Source organism: Lissotriton vulgaris, chromosome 4_1 (assembly GCF_964263255.1).
Source record: "Lissotriton vulgaris chromosome 4_1, aLisVul1.2, whole genome shotgun sequence".
Taxonomy (NCBI): domain Eukaryota; kingdom Metazoa; phylum Chordata; class Amphibia; order Caudata; family Salamandridae; genus Lissotriton; species Lissotriton vulgaris.
The window spans coordinates 1,034,862,924-1,034,884,351 of NC_141691.1; positions in this window are offsets into that span (position 1 = coordinate 1,034,862,924).

The following is a 21,428-nucleotide window of genomic DNA, read 5'->3' on the forward strand; positions in this document are numbered from 1 at the left end:
CTTCTCCTTGTATGACCCATTTCTGCACTTCTTCCATAGGGAAGCTCTTACGGACCTCCTCCTGAAAGTTATCAAAAGAGATAGTACACACAATCTTTTCCTCTGGGATAATTGGTTGGGGGTCCACTGGGTGCTCCGATTCCTCAGTATTCAAACGGGATAAAGCATCCGCCTTTCCATTCTTGGCGCCTGGTCTATACGTGATCACGAAGTTGAAATCAGCAAAATAAAGTGACCAGCGCAACTGACGAGGGGTGAGGTTCTTGGCAGACTTAAGAAACTGCAAATTCTTGTGGTCCGTGAACACTGTGACAGTATGTTTAGCATTCAGCAAATAGTGCCTCCAGTCCTCAAATGCATCTTTTACTGCTAAGAGCTCCTTCTCAGCTATGGTATAATTGAGTTCAGCCGCATTCAATTTTTGAGAGCGATAGGCTACCGGATGAAGTTGACCAGTAGAACGATGTCGCTGCGAAAGTACCCCTCCAATCGCCTGATCCGAAGCATCCGCTTCCAAGAAAAAAGGTTCCTCAGGATCAGCGTGAAGCAGAATTGGAGCAGTCACAAATTGCTTCTTAAGGTCTAAAAAGGATCTTTCTGTCTCCGCATTCCACTCAAACGTGACTCCTTTCTTCAACAGACGTGTAATTGGTGCAATAAGTTGTGAGAAACCCTGGATGAAACGTCTGTAAAAATTAGCGAATCCCAAAAATCGTTGAATTTCTTTGATATTCTGGGGTGATGGCCAAGTCTCCACTGCCTGCACCTTTCCTGGGTCCATTGTGATTCCTTGAGGGGAGATAACAAACCCCAAAAATTCCACCTTGGTTGCATGGAAGACGCACTTTTCCAGTTTCACAAATAAACGATGGGTCTGCAATCGTTCCAACACCGCCCGCACATGTCTTGAATGATCTTGCACATGCTTAGAGTAGATCAAAATATCATCCAGGTAAATGATTGCAATCTTATCCAGCAAATCCCCCATCACATCATTAATGAAATGTTGAAACACTGCGGGAGCGTTACACAACCCAAAGGGCATCACACAATATTCAAAAAGACTAAACTTGGTGCGAAAGGCGGTCTTCCATTCGTGCCCCTCCTTCATACGGATGAGGTGATAGGCACCACGTAAGTCTAGCTTGGTGAACAATTGTGCCTCTTTGATTTGGTCTAACAGCACCGAAATTAAGGGTAAAGGATAACGATTCTTGATGGTGGCTTTATTCAATGCACGGTAGTCAATGCACGTTCTGAGGCTTCCTTCCTGCTTCTTTGGTATAAAAAAGAGTGGCGACGACACGGGGGACTGCGAAGGTCGAATAAACCCGTTAGCCAGATATCGGTCCAGATATTCTTTCAAATGACCATTCTCCGCCTCCGTCAGAGCATAGATCCGACTAAACGGAAGGGCAGCCCCAGGTACCAAATCAATTGTGAAATCATAAGCCCGATGAGGGGGCAAACACTCAGCCTCTTGTTCACTGAAGACAGCCTCCAAATCTTGGTATTCTTCAGGAATTTCGCCCGTATGGATAACTCCAATAGACTGCCCTCCGTAAGACAACAGAGTAGCTACAGAGGGTTCAGAAGAACTTACTTCCGCATGGTAACAATGCTCCTGACAATACTCGGATTGCATGCTCACTGTGCGATTTTCCCAATCAATGGTAGGGTTGTGAGTTGCTAACCAGGGCTACCCCAAAATTAACTGAAACTGCGGGGCATCAATCAGATTAAATTGTCACAACTCCCTATGACCATCGGCTTGGATTAACTCTAACTTCTCAGTGTGGCAAGTAATGGGTCCCGATGATAAGTTGGTTCCGTCCACCGCTCGGACCGATTCCTTCTTGTCCTTTCGAATGGCTTGGATGCCCATTCGACGAGCATATTTTATGTCGCAAAAATTGCCCGTAGCTCCAGAATCCAACATTATAGCAACTCCAGCAATTTGCTGTCCACGAAATCTGATAGTCATATGCAAAATCACATGTGGGGTCATAGTCTGTAAAGTATTGAGGATCAAATGAGATTCAGGAGCCGTTTTCTCATCCTTCACCACCAGAGCGACTCCGTCTACTGATGGCTCAACTCGTTTCCCTTCAACAGAGTCTTTGGATGCTTAGGACATTCCTTCACAAAGTGACTGAAGCCTCCACAATATAAACATAATTTCTTTTGTCTCCTCAATTCCTTCTCTTCCTTGCTCAGAGGACCCCTTACCGCTCCAATTTGCATGGGCTTACCTTCCGAGTTACCTCCTCTGTCACTTCGCATCCAATCAAAACGAGGAACATTCATTCTCCAATCTTTTTTCTTCTCTCCCTTACGCTCCGAATTTCTGAAATCCAACTCCAACACCAAGTCAATCAGAGCAGTCAACTCCGTAGGGCGATTCGGAACATGAGCGAGTACATCCTTGATTTCGTCCCTCAATCCACGATAAAAGAGGGCGGTTCTTTTCTCTTCTGGCCAATTAGTTTCCAAGATTAATTTATTAAACTGAGTAAGGTAGATGATTAAATCTCTTGAACCTTGGCGCAATTCTAACAACTCGTTGTCTGTGGCCTGGGAAATCCTTCTCCTATCAAAAATCCTAAGGAATTCAGTCTTGAATTTTTCAAAATCACAAAGAATTGGGTCATCCCTACTGACTAAAGGCATATCCCAGTTAGCTGCGTCACCACTTAAATAGGAAAGGACAAAGGCTACCCGAGAATGTGCATCGGGGAAGAGAGAGGAACGACACATGAAATGCAACGAGCACTGTGTCAAAAAAAACTGTGCCTTCTGGGGATCCCCTGAAAATCTCTCGGGAGCTGCCAAAGGAATTAATGGAGAGACAGAATGGATAACCTGCACTACTGCCTTAGAATCTGTGCCAGATAGACTAGTTCTAGAGGTTGTGGGACTTTGAGTGGGATTTCCCAAAACTAAATCTTCCACCTTCTGTGCTAACAATCTAGACTCAGAACAAGAAGGCACTAATTCTTGTTTTAAACTTTTATTCTCATCCCTTACTGCCACTAGTTCCCTTTGAATACCTTCCAGGATACTACCTAAAGATTTTAAATCTATTCCCTCAGCCATACTGCTCGGGCGAAGAGACTACGTGGGCACTTCAATCTGTCAGAAGGCTTCCAGAATCTTCGCAGGAGCAGTCCTGATGCTTATCCCAAATGCCCTGTCCCCCAGTACCACCGCTGCAAGAGCAATGTCACTAGAAGTCGGTGAAAGGGGAGTTGGATAGAGAAGAGACACCTTGTAATTTGCGACACCTGGTACCCTCTTGGTTGTAGTGAGTAGAGATGCCTCTCAGCCTCCGCACCTCGTGGATACCTAATGCACAGAACAGGGATACATAAGACCTCACCTCTACTGTATATCAGCTCTAAAATATAGAATCAAAATTGGTCCTACCAGGTGTTTCCAAGGTAATGCTTCTCTTCTATTGAATCTTTCACTCTGCAGGGAGAGTTCTTTCTAAGAAGGGGAGAGGGGGAATAGACAGGGAGTTAATACTTTAACTACTTCTCACTTAATTCCTCTCTATGATTTTCTATGTATTCTCCTACACCTGTTACTCTCTTGCAGAGGTAGTAATCTGGGGGTCTGATGTAGAAAGTAATCCAACACTGAGCAGGTGCAGTCTCCAATATCCTCAAGCGCGCAAAAAGGGAAGAGGAAGGCAAAGTGGGGAAGGAAAGAAGAGGGCAAGCGCAATGAAGAAGGGCGCGAGGGGAGTTACGCTGCATGGTTAATACTTGACTTTCTTACTGTCTTTGTTCTGACGAAAGTTCTGACTCCTCCTTCTGAAAGGCAGACTGGATGAAGTTTCACTCACTGAGTTCAACTGCGCTTTCACTGGTGCCAATGTCGATTAAGCTGACTGAATTCAAACTCTGAAACACAAAGTGGTTTTAAGTTCTGTAATTCTTATGTGCTGCTTCGACTAGTTACTTCACTAGTTGGTCCTGACTTCGATGTCCTTTTACCTCAAATACTCGGGCTGAGCAACAGCAAGAACTCTCACCTGTTACTGCCAAGTCTCTTCAGAAAATAGGCGAGTTGCTGTCAAAGGAGTTCGGAAGCCCTGAACTTCACTGGAAATATCACTCGGGACTCTGACTAAACTTGAGCGTGTCTGACGCAGGAAACTCTGCCCCCCAACTCGCTCCTCAGAAAGTCCGCACTCTCCCGTCACGACTAGGCGGAGAAGCGGAAATCACTTCCACTCAGCTCAGGGTCGTGATTGAAGTGCGCAGTTACAAACGCGCACAAGACCCAGATACACTAAACTGCAACTTCATTGAGGGGGAAAACGGCCACTGCGGCGGCCATCTTGGGGGAGGTTTTTCTCACTGCTACAAGGGAACCAAAATGCTAACATTACTAGGTTTAATCACAGGACGTCTTTTAGCTGGTCCTTCAGTACTACACACAGTGGCTATCCTAAGGTTCCTGACAGTGGCGAGTTCCGTTCCTTCGAGTCTGGGTTGCTGCTGGTCGCTTTGACACACCGATGTATCTTGTATGCGTTCTCTAACTTCCATATTAAAGTGGCACTGTAGGTACTTTTCCCAAGTGTCCTCCATTATATGTGAGTTCATTCCCGGAGCTGATGAGTTCTCTCAGCTTCTGACAGTCTGCCAAAACCTGGCACTGTTGTTGTTTTTTGCACCATATATCAGTTTTGCCCATGTTAAATCGGCACTTTATTTTTTAGCGAGCCATATGATTTTATTTCTGCGTGCCTTGAGCCTCCCTAATTCGGACTGGATGTTGTCAACTGGGCCATGTATACGAAGACTGCACAGTGCCCTGTTAGTATTGTTTTTTTATTGCCTTAGTTCGGCATTCTGGTGTCTTGAAAAATAAAATATTTTGCTGCTTGCCAGCTTACATGATGCCTCCCCATCTTTCTTTGGCCTTAATATTCCTCTTGTTGGTTCATTTTTGGACTTAATTGGGTCAAAGCTTTCAATGAAGTTCTTCCAGGCCATTAAACTGTTCACACTCAGCTGCTTACTTTCCTCCCATGTTTTTTTCAATAGGGCCAGAAGTTTTTCTGGATCGTGCATAGTGCATTTAATTCACCAGTGGTTTAATGTGAGTTTAGATCCTCAATTGGATGAGTAATAGCATTGAGTATAAACTCTTGAGGTAGATGGTCACTATAATCCGGCGTTCCAATCCTAAACCCTTTTATTAGGCTAAAGAGCGATAGAGAAGTGAAAGTGTAATCTATTGCAGTATTTGTGAGGGCGGTGTGGAAAGTAGCGGCTTGGGGGCGATCTCCCGTAAATCGGCTGTTTAATGCTACCAGAGACAGGTTCATCAGCTCTTTCAGAAGGTCCCTCGAGATTTTAGATAGCTAGCCCCACCTGCAATCGTCCTGGCGTGGGATCCCCCATGCTGCATGTCGATCTGCTGCCGGACAGTCCAGATCAACACCCCCTGTGAGGCACATGTTGAAATCCCCTGAAACGATGTAATTTGAAGATGTTTCTTCAGTGACAAGTTTAGTTAGTTCGGCTACCAAAAATTTTGCGCTGATTTTTTTGTGTAGGGTGTATGTGGGTATTGACGAGTATTAAGTGTTCCTTGTTTCTAGGACCTGATATTTCTATCTGTATTGTTTTTATTCCATTTGTTGAGGTGTTTTTACTTATTAGCTCCTTCACAGATGGTATAGATTTGATTGAAGCATGGGTTGTAAGACCACCTTTCAAGTGCCCAAATTTTGAACTTCGGGTGCCCGGGAGGTGGTATGATTTGAATCCTTGTAAGTGAAATTGATATTCCAACCATGTTTCTGGTAGGAGGATTATATCAAATTGTTGGAGGTACACCAGTAAGCCTTTGTCAAAGGTTTTCGCACCGAAGCCATTTATATTCCAGGAGCAGAAATTTAGGTTTGAAGTGCTTTTTGCCTTTTCTGCTCTCTGTCATTGATTCTCAGGTCTGCACTTTATAGTTTTTGCTATCCATGACCAGTCATTTGATAATTCCTTTCCTATTTCGTCCTGTCCATTTGGGGACGGTTGCTCAGCTATTTTGTGCGGCCTCAATGGAGGTGCTTAGTGCACCTTTAAGCACGGAATTGGAGGGTCCAGAATTAACATTATTTTTTGTCTTGTCGATGTTAGGCTCTTGAAGATGTAGGAGTAGGGGTTCTGGATATCCCACTTCGCAGTGAGCTTGTAGTTGAATCCTCTTTAAGAATCTTCTCTGTTATTTCCTGATTTACCCAGGTTGTTTTTGTTGCTTAATGGTCCGAAAGGTGTTTGAATGTTTGGAATTCAACGGATTCTAGGTCATGTGAACCAATCCCTGCCAGATTGCTGAAGGCAGTTAGTATTCGAAGAATGTTTCCTCTGTTGAGGGTGTCGCCCGTCCTTTAGATTTGGATTCTGGGATAAACAGAATTGACTGGCTGGATTCCCATCGGAGGTTGTTTGGAGAAGTAGCACTGTGTGGGTCCATTTCCCTCCCCCCTGTGGGTCGGGGTGACTGTTTTGCAGTTCCCGCTCTGTCTGCTGATTCAGTGCTTAGCCCTTTTTTCCACCACCCTGTGTTGAGGGAGATAGGGCCAACTGGGCCCGTCTTTTTGGCTTTTTCCATTTTTGCTTTGAAACCTGCTGTTTCTGATAGCTTGGGGGAAACCTTTACAGCTGATATTGTTGCTGGGGTGGGTCCCGCTATAATTGTTGGTGCCGAGATGTTTTCAGACCGTTTAGCTATGTTGATGCTCTCTGAGAGTTTATGTTCCCTTAAGTGTGTATTTCCTGTATTTTCTAGCACTGTTGAGCATGATGCCATGGGAGAGCTATCCCTGGACTGGAGAATTGAGGCTCTCTCCGTGCTGTTTGTTCTGGCTGATGTTCACTCAAAGCTTTCTTTGATAATTGAAAGAAAGTATTGATGGTACGGTTTTTGTTCCTCCCTTTCCTCCTCTGTTTTCGACGTTGTTTCGAAGATTGCCATTTATTTGGTAAAAATTTCCATTCAGCTGATTGGCGTGAGTGCTTATTGCAGATGCTAGATCTCTGCTCAGCCCGTGGTTGTTCTAGATTGTTCGTTTTGCTTACGGAGCTTGAGTGTGTACACACGCTGTCCCTGCAGTGGATTCCTAAATCATCTTGTTGTTCCTGGTTGATGGCCGCTTCTTCTCCGGATGATGGTTAGATTCTGGCCTCAACTGAGGTAGAAACCAGAGTATTTGTGTTCTTGTCTATTGTAGGCTGCTCTTTGTAGTCCTGGGCAGGCGGTGCCCTGTCGTTTTTGAAGTTTCCTTTTAGTTTGTTATTATTGGAATTTAGTTTGCCTGTGTTCATTGTGTTGATTGTATTCATGTTTTTTAGATCCGTTAGAAGATCACCCATCACTGCAGGCAACGTTGCAAGTTTATCGATGATTAAGTGGCAAGTACAGCTTAGAGGAATTGTTGTGTTTCTGTTTGAACTTTAGTGATAAGGTTGTTCAGATCTGGCAGTTTCCTATCAATGCTTGTGACATGCAGGGCTAGACAGTTAAGACGGGTTAACTGTATATCCACCTTGTCTTAGTGGTATTCCATGGCCTTTGTTGTAAGTTGCATTTTATTGAGCAAAGATGCCCAGATTGTGTTCTCTGCAATTGGCGTTTCCTCCTTCGACTTCCTTGCTGCTCTTCCAGGTTCTTGACTGGCTATTTCGCCTTTGGCCTCAGAGGAGTATGTGGTAACCAGATTTTTCCATTCTTCATTCGAAAGTGCGGGTGCGTTGCCGAGTGCAAAAACTGATGCCTCTTCTTCTTCACCACAGACCTCCCCAATACTGCTGCCGGGTGTTGTAAAGTCTGGGTCTGGCTGTGGACTGGTAAGTGCTGGAGTTAACGATTCTAGCTTGATGGTGATATACTTGCCGGTATTAACATTGCTGTTGATGGTTCCTGGAGTCTTTTCCTGAACCCCGTTATCCTGAGGAGTCTTGTTGGGGCTTCCGTTTACTTACATGTGTGTGCTGGCACCCAGACTTAATGGCGGGTTCCTAACTTCTGCTGGTTTGACTGGAGAGTTATCTGAGATGATGATTCTGGTTGAGAAGGTCTCAGAATTAACTTGGTGGACTTGTAAGTCCAAAGATCCTATGGGAGCTATAGCTGTGTGAGTTGCTGAGCGCTGGCAAGACCGTATTTTGATGTCTGGCTCTAATGGAATTGTTGAGGATGTTTTATGAGTGGCCCAGAGGGAGAAGGTTGGTGTGGTAATTTCTTTATTCAGTATCCCAGAGTTGTTGTTGATGCTTTTGATGAAGCATCACATTCTGTCGCTTGACCCCAATCTAGGTTTCCATTGGCTTTTTTTCGGTAGTTGGTAATTAATCCAGATTGGACCTCACCCCTGATTTCCGATGTGGTTGTGGTTTCTGAAGTTGGGTCATTCATTCGTAGTGCTTTATTCATTTATGTTTCTGGATACAGTGGGGAATGGAGGCCCAGCCGTTTACTAATACTGAGGTTTAACACTGCTCCAGCATCTTTTAAAAAAGAGAATTTAGAATATATTTTGGGCTGGAAATATTTATTTTCCTGGTTTGATGACGAGCTCAATACATGCCCTATGTCCACTAATGTGTCAGAGACCTTGTGGGTTTTAGTCGTTTCTGAGCCCAGCGGTATTGATCTAGCAGCTTGAGCTTTGTTTGGCTCTTTTAAAATCGCAGTTTTCCTTTTCCTGTTGTTAATCACTTTTGTAACAGATCACCTTTCTTTGCCTGATCTCAAACTTGACCTTCAGCTTATTATTTTTGGTAATTGAAATAAATATATTTTGAATTTCAGTCAGATTATATTTTATTTTGTGAACTTTTTGATATTACTGTTTGATCTGTTGTATTTGTCATAGTTTTTGATTCATCAATTTGTTTGGTTTATTTGTTTTTTGGTTGGGCTGGGCTGTTTGTACTGTCTAGTAGTAGAAGGCCCTGTGGAGTGACCTCCTCAGGTCAATACAGTGGCAATACAGTAGCAGTTTTGTATTGTTGGCATATAGCGTTTGACCCCTGAGCAACGCTAATAATTGTGAGAATGGCGAGACTTCTTTGCTTCTTTGCCTCCATGGTGCAGGGACCCCCCTTGTCTTGGCAAGTAGGGATAAAATGGAGATCAATAGGGATCAATAGTGAAGGATAATTAAAGGTGGATGCGAAAAAAAGAAAAGAAAAAATTAAGGTGGAGAGGGTAGCCTCCGAGCGTTGAACGCCGGCTTCTGTTTGGTTTTGATGGCTTTTTTTGCTCTTCAATACGGCCGGTGGGGCCCATGGTCTAGTTGCTGTGCTGTGCTGGGGACCAGGACAGAATTGGAGATGTTCCTTTATTGCTAATACAATAAAATAATCTTCAGTTTCATCACTTCTCGGGTATCATCATCTTGTCAACAAAACACATATTTTGTTGATGGGCCTGACCACATGAATGGCACCTTTCATAATGATTATTCTATGCTAGTTGTGATGTGAACCATTTTCAAAAGTCTTATTAGAGACTTTTTTCGAGTTTCCTTATAGATTGATTTAAAGATATTGGAGATATGCATTTTTCTGTTACCTTTTTGGTGCACTTGGAATTCACGGGCCTGCACTCTTATTTACTTTTTGATTGCATGAGCAAGAGCACTCTGTCCTATTGGATGATTTATTTGAGCATGCACTGAAGTGTGGCCTTGAAGTATTATCACTTGGCGCATCTACTACTTGATGCACAGACATTCTGCTGCTTTACCTGATGACTATATAGAAAAGGGTGTGGTGATGAACAGAGTGTCTGAATTAAGCAGACCACTCTTACCCAGTCCAAAGATCAGGGCTTGGTCCATCACCGTTATTTATCTCACTGCACCATCCCAGCTCAGAACCTGGCTATATGCAAATCAGTCTGTCCCTGTCCCAGTGCATCATGGGAACAGGGCAGACTAAACTACCAAGCCAATTCTTCACCAGAAAGGAGACAAGCTACCGGGGACCGGTTTCTGGCATTTCAGCCTTCTTCGGCCCGGCTTGCTTGAATCCTGATGGTGCAGTGAGAAAGGGACTCATGTCTGAGTATACCCTGCCACACCTATAGTGGCCAAAAAGGATTCAGAAAAGGGGGTGGTGATGAACAGAGTGTCTGAATTAAGCAGACCACTCTTACCCAGTCCAAAGATCAGGGCTTGATCCATCACCGTTATTTATCTCACTGCACCATCCCAGCTCAGAACCTCGCTATATGCAAATCAGTCTGTCCCTGTCCCAGTGCATCATGGGAACAGGGCAGACTAAACTACCAAGCCAATTCTTCACCAGAAAGGAGACAAGCTACCGGGGACCGGTTTCTGGCATTTCAGCCTTCTTCGGCCCGGCTTGCTTGAATCCTGATGGTGCAGTGAGAAAGGGACTCATGTCTGAGTATACCCTGCCACACCTATAGTGGCCAAAAACGATTCAGAAAAGGGGGTGGTGATGAACAGAGTGTCTGAATTAAGCAGACCACTCTTACCCAGTCCAAAGATCAGGGCTTGATCCATCACCGTTATTTATCTCACTGCACCATCCCAGCTCAGAACCTGGCTATATGCAAATCAGTCTGTCCCTGTCCCAGTGCATCATGGGAACAGGGCAGACTAAACTACCAAGCCAATTCTTCACCAGAAAGGAGACAAGCTACCGGGGACCGGTTTCTGGCATTTCAGCCTTCTTCGGCCCGGCTTGCTTGAATCCTGATGGTGCAGTGAGAAAGGGACCCATGTCTGAGTATACCCTGCCACACCTATAGTGGCCAAAAACGATTCAGAAAAGGGGGTGGTGATGAACAGAGTGTCTGAATTAAGCAGACCACTCTTACCCAGTCCAAAGATCAGGGCTTGATCCATCACCGTTATTTATCTCACTGCACCATCCCAGCTCAGAACCTGGCTAAATGCAATTCAGACGGCTGAAATGCCAGAAACCGGTCCCCGGTAGCTTGTTTCCTTCCCAGTATAAGAATTGGCTTGGTAGTTTGGTCTGCCCTGTTCCCATGATGCACTGGGCCAGGGTCAGACTAATTTGCATATAGCCAAGTTCTGAGCTGGGATGGTGCAGTGAGCTGAAAAACGGTGATGGATCAAGCCCTGATCTTTGGACTGGGTAAGAGTGGTCTGCTTAATTCAGACACTCTGTTCATCACCACCCCCTTTTCTGAATAATTTTTGTCCACCATAAGCGTGGAAGGGTATACTCAGATGTGAGTCCCTAGCTCATTGCACCATCAGGATTCAAGCAAGCTGGGCCGAAGACGGCTGAAATGCCAGAAACCGGTCCCCGGTAGCTTGTTTCCTTCCCAGTATAAGAATTGGCTTGGTAGTTTGGTCTGCCCTGTTCCCATGATGCACTGGGCCAGGGTCAGACTAATTTGCATATAGCCAAGTTCTGAGCTGGGATGGTGCAGTGAGCTGAAAAACGGTGATGGATCAAGCCCTGATCTTTGGACTGGGTAAGAGTGGTCTGCTTAATTCAGACACTCTGTTCATCACCACCCCCTTTTCTGAATCATTTTTGTCCACCATAAGCGTGGAAGGGTATACTCAGATGTGAGTCCCTAGCTCATTGCACCATCAGGATTCAAGCAAGCCAGGCCGAAGACGGCTGAAATGCCAGAAACCGGTCCCCGGTAGCTTGTTTCCTTCCCAGTATAAGAATTGGCTTGGTAGTTTGGTCTGCCCTGTTCCCATGATGCACTGGGCCAGGGTCAGACTAATTTGCATATAGCCAAGTTCTGAGCTGGGATGGTGCAGTGAGCTGAAAAACGGTGATGGATCAAGCCCTGATCTTTGGACTGGGTAAGAATGGTCTGCTTAATTCAGACACTCTGTTCATCACCACCCGCTTTTCTGAATCATTTTTGTCCACCATAAGCGTGGAAGGGTATACTCAGATGTGAGTCCCTAGCTCATTGCACCATCAGGATTCAAGCAAGCCGGGCCGAAGACGGCTGAAATGCAAGAAACCGGTCCCCGGTAGCTTGTTTCCTTCCCAGTATAAGAATTGGCTTGGTAGTTTGGTCTGCCCTGTTCCCATGATGCACTGGGCCAGGGTCAGACTAATTTGCATATAGCCAAGTTCTGAGCTGGGATGGTGCAGTGAGCTGAAAAACGGTGATGGATCAAGCCCTGATCTTTGGACTGGGTAAGAGTGGTCTGCTTAATTCAGACACTCTGTTCATCACCACCCCCTTTTCTGAATCATTTTTGTCCACCATAAGCGTGGAAGGGTATACTCAGATGTGAGTCCCTAGCTCATTGCACCATCAGGATTCAAGCACCCGGGCCGAAGACGGCTGAAATGCCAGAAACCGGTCCCCGGTAGCTTGTTTCCTTCCCAGTATAAGAATTGGCTTGGTAGTTTGGTCTGCCCTGTTCCCATGATGCACTGGGCCAGGGTCAGACTAATTTGCATATAGCCAAGTTCTGAGCTGGGATGGTGCAGTGAGCTGAAAAACGGTGATGGATCAAGCCCTGATCTTTGGACTGGGTAAGAGTGGTCTGCTTAATTCAGACACTCTGTTCATCACCACCCCCTTTTCTGAATAATTTTTGTCCACCATAAGCGTGGAAGGGTATACTCAGATGTGAGTCCCTAGCTCATTGCACCATCAGGATTCAAGCAAGCTGGGCCGAAGACGGCTGAAATGCCAGAAACCGGTCCCCGGTAGCTTGTTTCCTTCCCAGTATAAGAATTGGCTTGGTAGTTTGGTCTGCCCTGTTCCCATGATGCACTGGGCCAGGGTCAGACTAATTTGCATATAGCCAAGTTCTGAGCTGGGATGGTGCAGTGAGCTGAAAAACGGTGATGGATCAAGCCCTGATCTTTGGACTGGGTAAGAGTGGTCTGCTTAATTCAGACACTCTGTTCATTACCTCCCCCTTTTCTGAATTATTTTTGTCCACCATAAGCGTGGAAGGGTATACTCAGATGTGAGTACCTAGCTCATTGCACCATCAGGATTCAAGCAAGCCGGACTCTGTTCATCACCACCCCCTTTTCTGAATCTTACCTGATGACTAGGCCTGGGCAGAGTTCGTGGAGTTCCGCTACGCAGAACTCTGCAAAGTGACCAAAAACTCCACCACGCGGAGTTCTGTAATCTTGGGAGTGTATTACGGTGTGTTGTTCGCGCTGATCTTTAGAGTGTGAAGGGCACCACGTGTAGCACAAGAGTGCACCGCTTGTTACTGCCGCTCAAGCAGATATTCTACTTGAGCAACAGCTCCTTCATCATGAATGAAAAGTTTCTCAATGTGAGTGGTAGTGACCATCCATGACCACCTGCGTTGAGAAATCTCACAGGAGGTAGTCTGGAGCAAGAATTTCCTTGCTCACCCTGCCAACTGGTGAGCCAAAAAAAAAACTTTTCTCCACTATGCTCCTCAGAGTTTTTCAGACGTCCACGCTCTAAGCCGAGTGGAAAAAACTCTGCAGACTCCGAAAGCAGGGCAGAATTTCACACCCAGTCCTACTGATGACAGGATCACCTGCATGAGGGAGCTGTTTCGGAATTCAGCGCCTGTGTCTTTGAAAGTGGCAGTGCCAGATCATGCAGTGTCCACTCAGAGCTTTCAGCGTGGCAGTGCAGAATTGTGCTACATTCGCTTGGTGATTCCTGCAACGGCTTTTCAAACCTCTTCATGAAAAAAGGCTTCCTATTGGTTGATGCTCCATGATCAATTGCTTTTGGGTAACAGAAACTCACTCTTGATTGGCTGCTATCTCTTTAGACACCCTTGGCATTCATCTTGCATTGTGGGCATTATTAGTACTGTATATCATTTTTCTGAGCAGGATTACCACGTTTAGGATGCAGGAGAGTTGCTTATTCATATAAAGAAATTTTGGCTGTATGTATTAACATGAAGAATGCTAACCTCCTGATTTCTTTTCTAAATAAATATGTCAAACAGAAACAATATTTTAAGACATTTAACAGCTACAATTAGATTTCAGTTCCAACGGCCCGTTTGGGGTCAAGAGGAGCCCAAATATTTGAACTCTGCCTCTCTGAGGCAACACCAAGGACCCAGACTGGAGGGGCACCACTTGGGGTTCAGAGAGCTGCAGTTGGATCTGGGAGCTGCTTCAGGTGGTTGGTAGACTGTACTTGTGGTTCTGAACAGGAGGTCAGCCAATGTAGTCATTCTGGTAGTCCTGGGTTCAGGTGCAGGTCCAAATAATTCTATCTCAGGCAATAGGACAGCAGAGCAACCAAGCAGCAATCTAGTGAGGCTGCAGTCCGGCAAGGCAGTAATCCAGCAGGGGATCAGTTCAGCAGAGTGCCAGTCCTTAGAGTAGCAGAGCAGTTTTTCTTCATGGCATAGTTTCCACAGATCTGGAAGTTTACTGAAGAGTTGGTGTCTGAGGTCCAATATTTATACCTGGTTCTTCCTTTGAAGTGGGAGAAGTTTTTAGATGCTTCTCTTTAAAGTACACATCTGCCTTCTATGCCTTGGCTCCAGAATAACTACAGGGGATATGCAACCGTTTGTGTGCCTCCACAGGCCTGCCTATTCAAGTGTAAGTACGGCTCTGCGCAGCTCCACCCTCCAATCCTGGCAATAACGGCCCACTTACACTCTTGATTGGGTGTAGTTGATTAAGAGGAATACACAAAGCCCAACTTCCACCTCACCCAGAGACAGGCTGCAGGCTCAAAATGGTTGAGGAAGTAAAATTACAACTTTCTAAAAGTAACGTATTAAAATGATGGACAGAGTGTTGAACCTTTCAAACACTCACCTCAGTCATAAATCTGGGTTTAATCCATTGTTATTCTGCTTACAACGTCACCCCAGTTGGGACCCAGCCATATGCAAATCAGTGTTAACCCTGCTCCTATGGGAACAGTCCAGCCTGAACTGCCAAGACAGGTCATCCTTGGCCCGTAAATAAGCACACTGGGACCGGTTATGAGGTATTACTCCTCATCATCCAGGCTAGCCTGAATCCAGTGGCACAGAGAGCAAGTGACCCTATGTCTGGGCATACCATTAGCCATTTAAGGCACATATCAACATCACAAAAAAAAATTATAGGAGAAGGAATGTTAAAACGCTTCAAACACTCATCCCTAGAAACAGATCTGGGTTTAATCTATCATTTTTGTACTCGCCACGGAACACCGGTTTGGACTCAGCCATATGCAAATCAGTCTTGACCCTGGTCTCCATGGAAACAGTCCAGCCCGAACTTCCAAGCCAGGTGCTCCCTGGACCGGAAAAAAAACATCCTGGCACTGGTTTAATCAGCTAGGCTATCTTGAATTCGGTGGCGCAGCAAGCAAGGGACCCACGTCAGTACATAAGTTCCGTGCCAGCATCACCCGCACCCATTTATTTCACCCCAAATCCAAAATCTCTGTTGTCTAGTAGCCTGGAGGGGCAGATTTGGACAACCTCCCCAATGGGGACAGACCTCCTCTCTGCCTCAAGGGGGGGGGGGGGGGCTAGTCTAGTGGGCTTTCTGCCCCCACATGCAAATTGGGTTAAAACCTACCTTGGGAGGGGGGCAAAAAGACTCAAGTGTGCCTTTTTGAGGTTGGAGATGTGGCCAATGCCGGAATGCAATGCTAAGACCCACTTTGTTTACACCAAATGCAAAATGCCTGGTGTCTAGTGGAATTTCTACCACACTAGGAGCCATTTGGGGTAACCTCTCCAATTGGGACAAACCTCCTATCATCCCCCGGGGTGGAAGAATTATGCTCTTTGCCCTTCTGGGGCTGAGCTATGTCTCAATGCCAGATTAGGCCAATTGCTTGTTTTTGTTTGTTTTGGTATCCTTTAGAATTTTCCAGTGTGTAGTAGGCTCTCTGCAAAGCCCTTCTGTCCCTGGGGGGGGCATAAAACAAGTTTGTCCAGTTTTTTCTTGTGGGGGGGGGGGGGGTGGACAATGCAAGAGTTCAACACCTGCATAGTTTCCTTTTCCCAAAATACAAAATCCCCTGGTATCTAGAGGGCTTTTATCCCACCGGGTAGATTTGAGGCAACCTCCTCTATTGGGATTACCCTCCTATCTGCCCCTGGGGGGAGCAGAAAGATAGATTGCTCCTCCTGAGGCAGGGGGTGGCTATATGCCAGAGTGAGTAGCACACTATTTCCATTACTTTAGGTGCCATTTTGAATTCCCCAGTGTCTAGTGGAACTTTTGCCCCCAGGTAGGAAGATTTGGGCAAACCTTCAATCTGCCCCCGGGGAATAGAAAGTCTGTTGCACCCTTTTTTGGGGTGGGCAATGCCATGCCCTTGGTGGGCAGCCCACACCGCTTCTTTTTCTAATTACTTTTTTTCACAGTTGTCTAGTGGGCTTTCTGTCCCCTGGCTGCAGATTGGGGGCAATCGCCACCATCTGCCCCATCGTGGGACAAATAGATGCTTTTGCCCTCTTTTGCGGTAAGGGCATGAACATGATAATGGTGGGCAGTCCAAGCCCTATTTTTGTCCCTACCTCTCCTTGGTGTCTAGTGGGCTTCCAGCCCCCCCATCCGGGGAGGAGGTAGATTGGGCAAACACCTAATCTGCCACAAGTGGGATCAGAAACACTGTTTACTTCTTTCTAAGGTGGATGCATGGCCACACCCATAGTTGGCATAGGGTACCCCTATGTTTCTTCATAAATGTTTTTCCATGATGTGCCCACTGGTGCAGATTAGGGTATTCACCCCACCCGCCTCCCTGGGCAGGCAGAAATAATTCTTGCAGAGCAGCTTCAGAACAAAATAATAAAAAGGAATCCTTCTGGTACAAGCACCATCGGGTTCTTTTAAACCCTTCTTAGCAACTGCCAGTGGCCATCAGATGCACAGGGAAGGGAGTGTGTTGGTGGGACTTTAGCTGACTTTATTTTATGGCTATAGTGGTCTAAAGGTAGGCAATTCTGAGGTGTTAATGTCCACCTTGTTTATCAGAAGATCAATTTACCATGGTCAGTAAAAGCAAAAACCGGTTAATGTAAAGGTCAATGGGAGAGTGCACCTGAAAAAGACAACAACAAAAACACATTTAAACTATTTTGGATATGAGCTTAAAAGAGTTTTGAATCAAAAAGGTTTTCATAGTTTGCAAATTTCTTCCAGTCTGCAAGTGTGTGTTTAGACTCAGAAGATATTTCCGTTGTTTTACAAAAATGAAATATAGATCTTAGTAAGTGATAGCCTTTTTTCCTTGCACTAGGATGACATTTAATTACATTTGTAAGCGTGTGAGGTTACAACAGTATCATTTTGAAGGTGAAATGGCATGGTCAGCTATGATATTATATTTCTTTTGAGTATATTTTTTCTCTCTAGTGATTCCAGCCAATATTGTATTCCTATGGACAATGCCCTTTCGCTAGATGTCAAAGTGATGTTGACGTCTTAAGCTTCAGAGGTGTGCATGTCTCTGTAATCCTATGAAAATTGTTTTTTAAGGGTATATGCAAAAACTGATGCCAGCAAAATAATGCAATGTTTACCCAGTTTATTTATTAGTGTCCGAACCATGGTTATCCATGGTTTAGTAAGGTTCCACATGTATAACAACAACTTAACGGGATTAACTCCATTTGTGGGTGGGCTTTTGGTGACTTAATGGTTGTTACTGAGTTCTTAGGACCACATTTTTTTTTTCTCTCCTTGAGACATTTTAATAGGAGATTCTCTAATGCCTCTGTGAATATTTTTAAGAGGAGAGGCTATAGTTTTCTAAAAATGTTATTTATCATTTTATTTAACAGCATAGATAGGTTTTTGATGCATACATTTGAAGGTACATTTCTCGCAAGCTCAAAAATAAAGGAGACAAGTATAATGAAACAGATATAGATAAATAGATACATTCCCTTATCTGGTATAAGTAGCAAACATTTTGAATTGTGTTTTGTGATTTCCCTGCTTCCCTGTTCCTACATCTTTTATGCCCGTCTAACGCCTGCCTGTATCTCTAAGTACCACCGCAACTTCATTACGCTTGCTATGTCACCCTGCGGTCTGCGCATTCTGATTTGCTCCCTGACCCTCTTGACTGGATGATGAGTCTGATGTGCTTTGCAGTCGCAAATATTCCCTGAGGGGTTGCCATATATCCTTGGGTCGCGATGTGGGTGGCTGTAGTTCTGCATATAGTTCGCTTGTGGTGTCACAGTATGCCATGCTCTTAAGCCAGCCTTTAACATTGGATTTCTGCCTTGTGCCACAGTGAAGAACTATTTCCTGTTTCGACAGTAGCATGGCGATCGCTATGAATCTGCTTGTGCTTTTGGGCATCGAGTCTACATAACCCATCAATGCAATCAAGGGAGTTGCTGACACTTGTATCCCCATCTACTGTACTAAACTGTATATTTCCTGCGAATAGGCAAATATTATGCTACAGGACCAAGTCATGTGGAGGAAGGATGCTGCCTCTAAATTACATTTGGGACAGTGTGTGAAATCGGTGCTCTTTATCCTGAACATCTGCTGTGGTGTGACGTAGGCCCTCCAGAGCATTTTAAATTGTAATAATTTTTGTCTGTGGTTGCATGAAACTAGTTTGATTTGTTTGCAACACCCTTTCCAGATATTGTCTGTAATTGGTTGTTCTATATCGCAGCCCAGGCTTCTCTGACCTTAGCATCTCGCTATAGCATCAACGCAAGGGGAGCCTTGTACAGTCTAAAAATAATGTGCTCTCCGCCAGTGTCTGGTATTACTAATGTAAGTGGTCTAAACTCTACCTGTTCTAGTGGATAGGTCGATATCATGCCTCTAAGAGCGCTCTACAAACAGGCCAATATGAAATGGTCCATAAATGTGGCTGCCGTGAAATGCGGGCCTCCCGGGAATAAGCCCCCAATAGATTCTAGACCCAGCCAAGAGAGAGTGCGCTTGGTCTCAGCTTCTACTGTGGGAGGGAGCCAGGGGTTTGTGGAGACTGGCAGTGCTGGAGAGTATATTATTGATCCTCCTGTTTTCATGAGTAGCTTTGTGCATTCCCAGCAAGTGGTGGTGTAGAATATCGTGTGGGTCCCGTGGAATCGCTACAGGCAGTATTGTATTCAGTGGTGTGCGATCAACAAAATCTCTCTCTGGTTTGGCATAGGGTATGTGTGTATCAGAGTGATACCAGTGATATGCATATCCGCTCTGTGCTACTAAAAAGTAGAGCTGCAGGTCTGGAACTCCAAATCCCCCTCTGCCGTACTGAAGCATTAAAGTGTCCCAATTTAATTTAGGCTGTTTCCCTCCCCACACCAACTTCATGAGATGTGTGTGATCTTGCACAAAAAATAGATTGATCAATGGGATGGGAATATTGGTGAATAAATAGAGAAAGCAAGGCAATATCACCTTCTTTATGATGGCTATACTTCCGGCCATTGATAACCGTAGTTTAACCCACTGTTCCACTTGGGTCTGTAAGCGGCTAAAAGATGGTCTGCAATTTAAACGCAATACCTGCTCTCGGTCTCTATGTAAATATATTACCATATATTTGATTTCTGCTTCAAACCATTGTACCAGGAACTCCCCACACTCTCGATTCTGAATGTCGGTCAGGGGGACTAGATCTGATTTGTCCCTGTTAATTCTGAGGCCGGACAATGCACCAAAACGTGCTATTTCTTTTAATACAGGTTGCAGATTCTCTTCAGGTTTCCTAACGTATAAAGCCATGTCATCAGCGGATAACTTCACTAGCACAGGGCCATGTGTACATTGGAATCCTCTGTGTAGATGGTCCATCTAGAAATACCGTATAAGGGGGTCCATCGCTATTATGAAAAGTAAGGGGGATAAAGGGCAGCCCTGCTGGGTGCCTTAAGACACTGTGAATGGTTCTGTTATTGTCCCATTGAAGTGGATACGAGCTGCTGGGCCTGCGTAAAGCAGTCTCACCAAGTCTGTGAAGCTCTTTGGAATACCCATCTTGGCCAGCAAGGCATGCAGAAAGGGCCACTCCACAAAGTAAAACGCCTTCTCTGCTTCCAAAAAGGCAGCGATTGCAAGTATGTCAGGGTTTATTCTGTTAAATACTGAAAAGAATGTCTGAAGGTTAAGCGCAGTGGACCTGTGCCACACGAACCCAGATTGAGCGGTTGCTATGATCTGCTCCATTAAGAGCAAAAATCTAGTTGCCATTATTTTGGCCAGGATTTTATAGTCAAAATCTAAGAGTGATAATGGACGATATGATCCGCACTTCTCAGAACCTTTACTGGCTTGGGGAGTAACACCAGCACCTCTTCCCTGAATGAGGGCGGGAGTGTGCTAGATTCCAATGATTCAGCATAGACTTTGAGTAGGTGTGGGGCCAGGAGAGTTTTGTAAGTTTTCTAAAACATTTGGGGAACCAATCTAATCCAGGAGCTTTAGAACCATCCATTGCTTCAATGGCTTTTCCTATATCTTCAACTGAATAAGGCTCACTCAGAAATGTCCTATGTGCATCTGGTAGCCAGACCATAGTGATCTTGCTCAGATATTTCTTAATGTCCACCATGGTGGCCTCCGACTTAGTGACATATGGCTCTGTATAGTATATCAGGATCCGATATTATTAGCAAAATAGTCCTCTACTGCTCTGCGCAGTTCATATTTGAATACTGAGTCTTTCAGTGCCATGGAGAGAAAGCTCCAATGCATCTCAAATCCCTCTTCAGCTGGGAGGTGTAGTGAAAGATACACTGGGGAGTGGTCAGATAATGTATGGGGCAAGTGTTTCACACTGGAAACCCATGCTATTTTTGGTCTAGTGAGCAGCCAATAATCTAACTTTAGAATCAGCCAGATAAATCCGGGGGGTTTGTACGGACGACTTTGTACAGATGCCATTAACCAAATGTCAGCAAGCGATTTGTGGGCCCTAAACCCAGGCCAGATAGCATTTAAAAAAGCTATAAAAAAATGTGTGAGAATGATTTCTTGTCTCACTGACAAAGCACTTTTTCTGAAACGTAGCCATGCCTGGGTCACGATAAATTCCTACAGACACCCGGTCCCAGCCTGCTATCTGGCCAGCACATCTCCATTATACCTGAAACGCGGCTTTATTGCCATCAGACTGGGTGACTGGCGTTTCTTGCAGGACTTACCATCATGGCGACGTACATCGGAAGATCTCTCTTGTAGAGGGTGTGGGGAAACAGCGGAAACCATGTTGCATGTAAGTTGCCTTTGCCCAGCCCTTAACACAGAACGCAGGTCCGGATTAAAATTAGAATGGAATAGGCTGGGGGTTCGGTCCTGCAGGCAAGCCATCATGGCAGCTCTGAACCCGGAAAACACAGTGCTAAGCATAAAATTTATAAAATGTATCCAGCGAGCATATCACATCTTCAACTTAAGGAGACCATGCTAAAGTGCTCAATCTTTCTTTTCTCACCGAAAACAGTATTAACTGGCATTATTCTC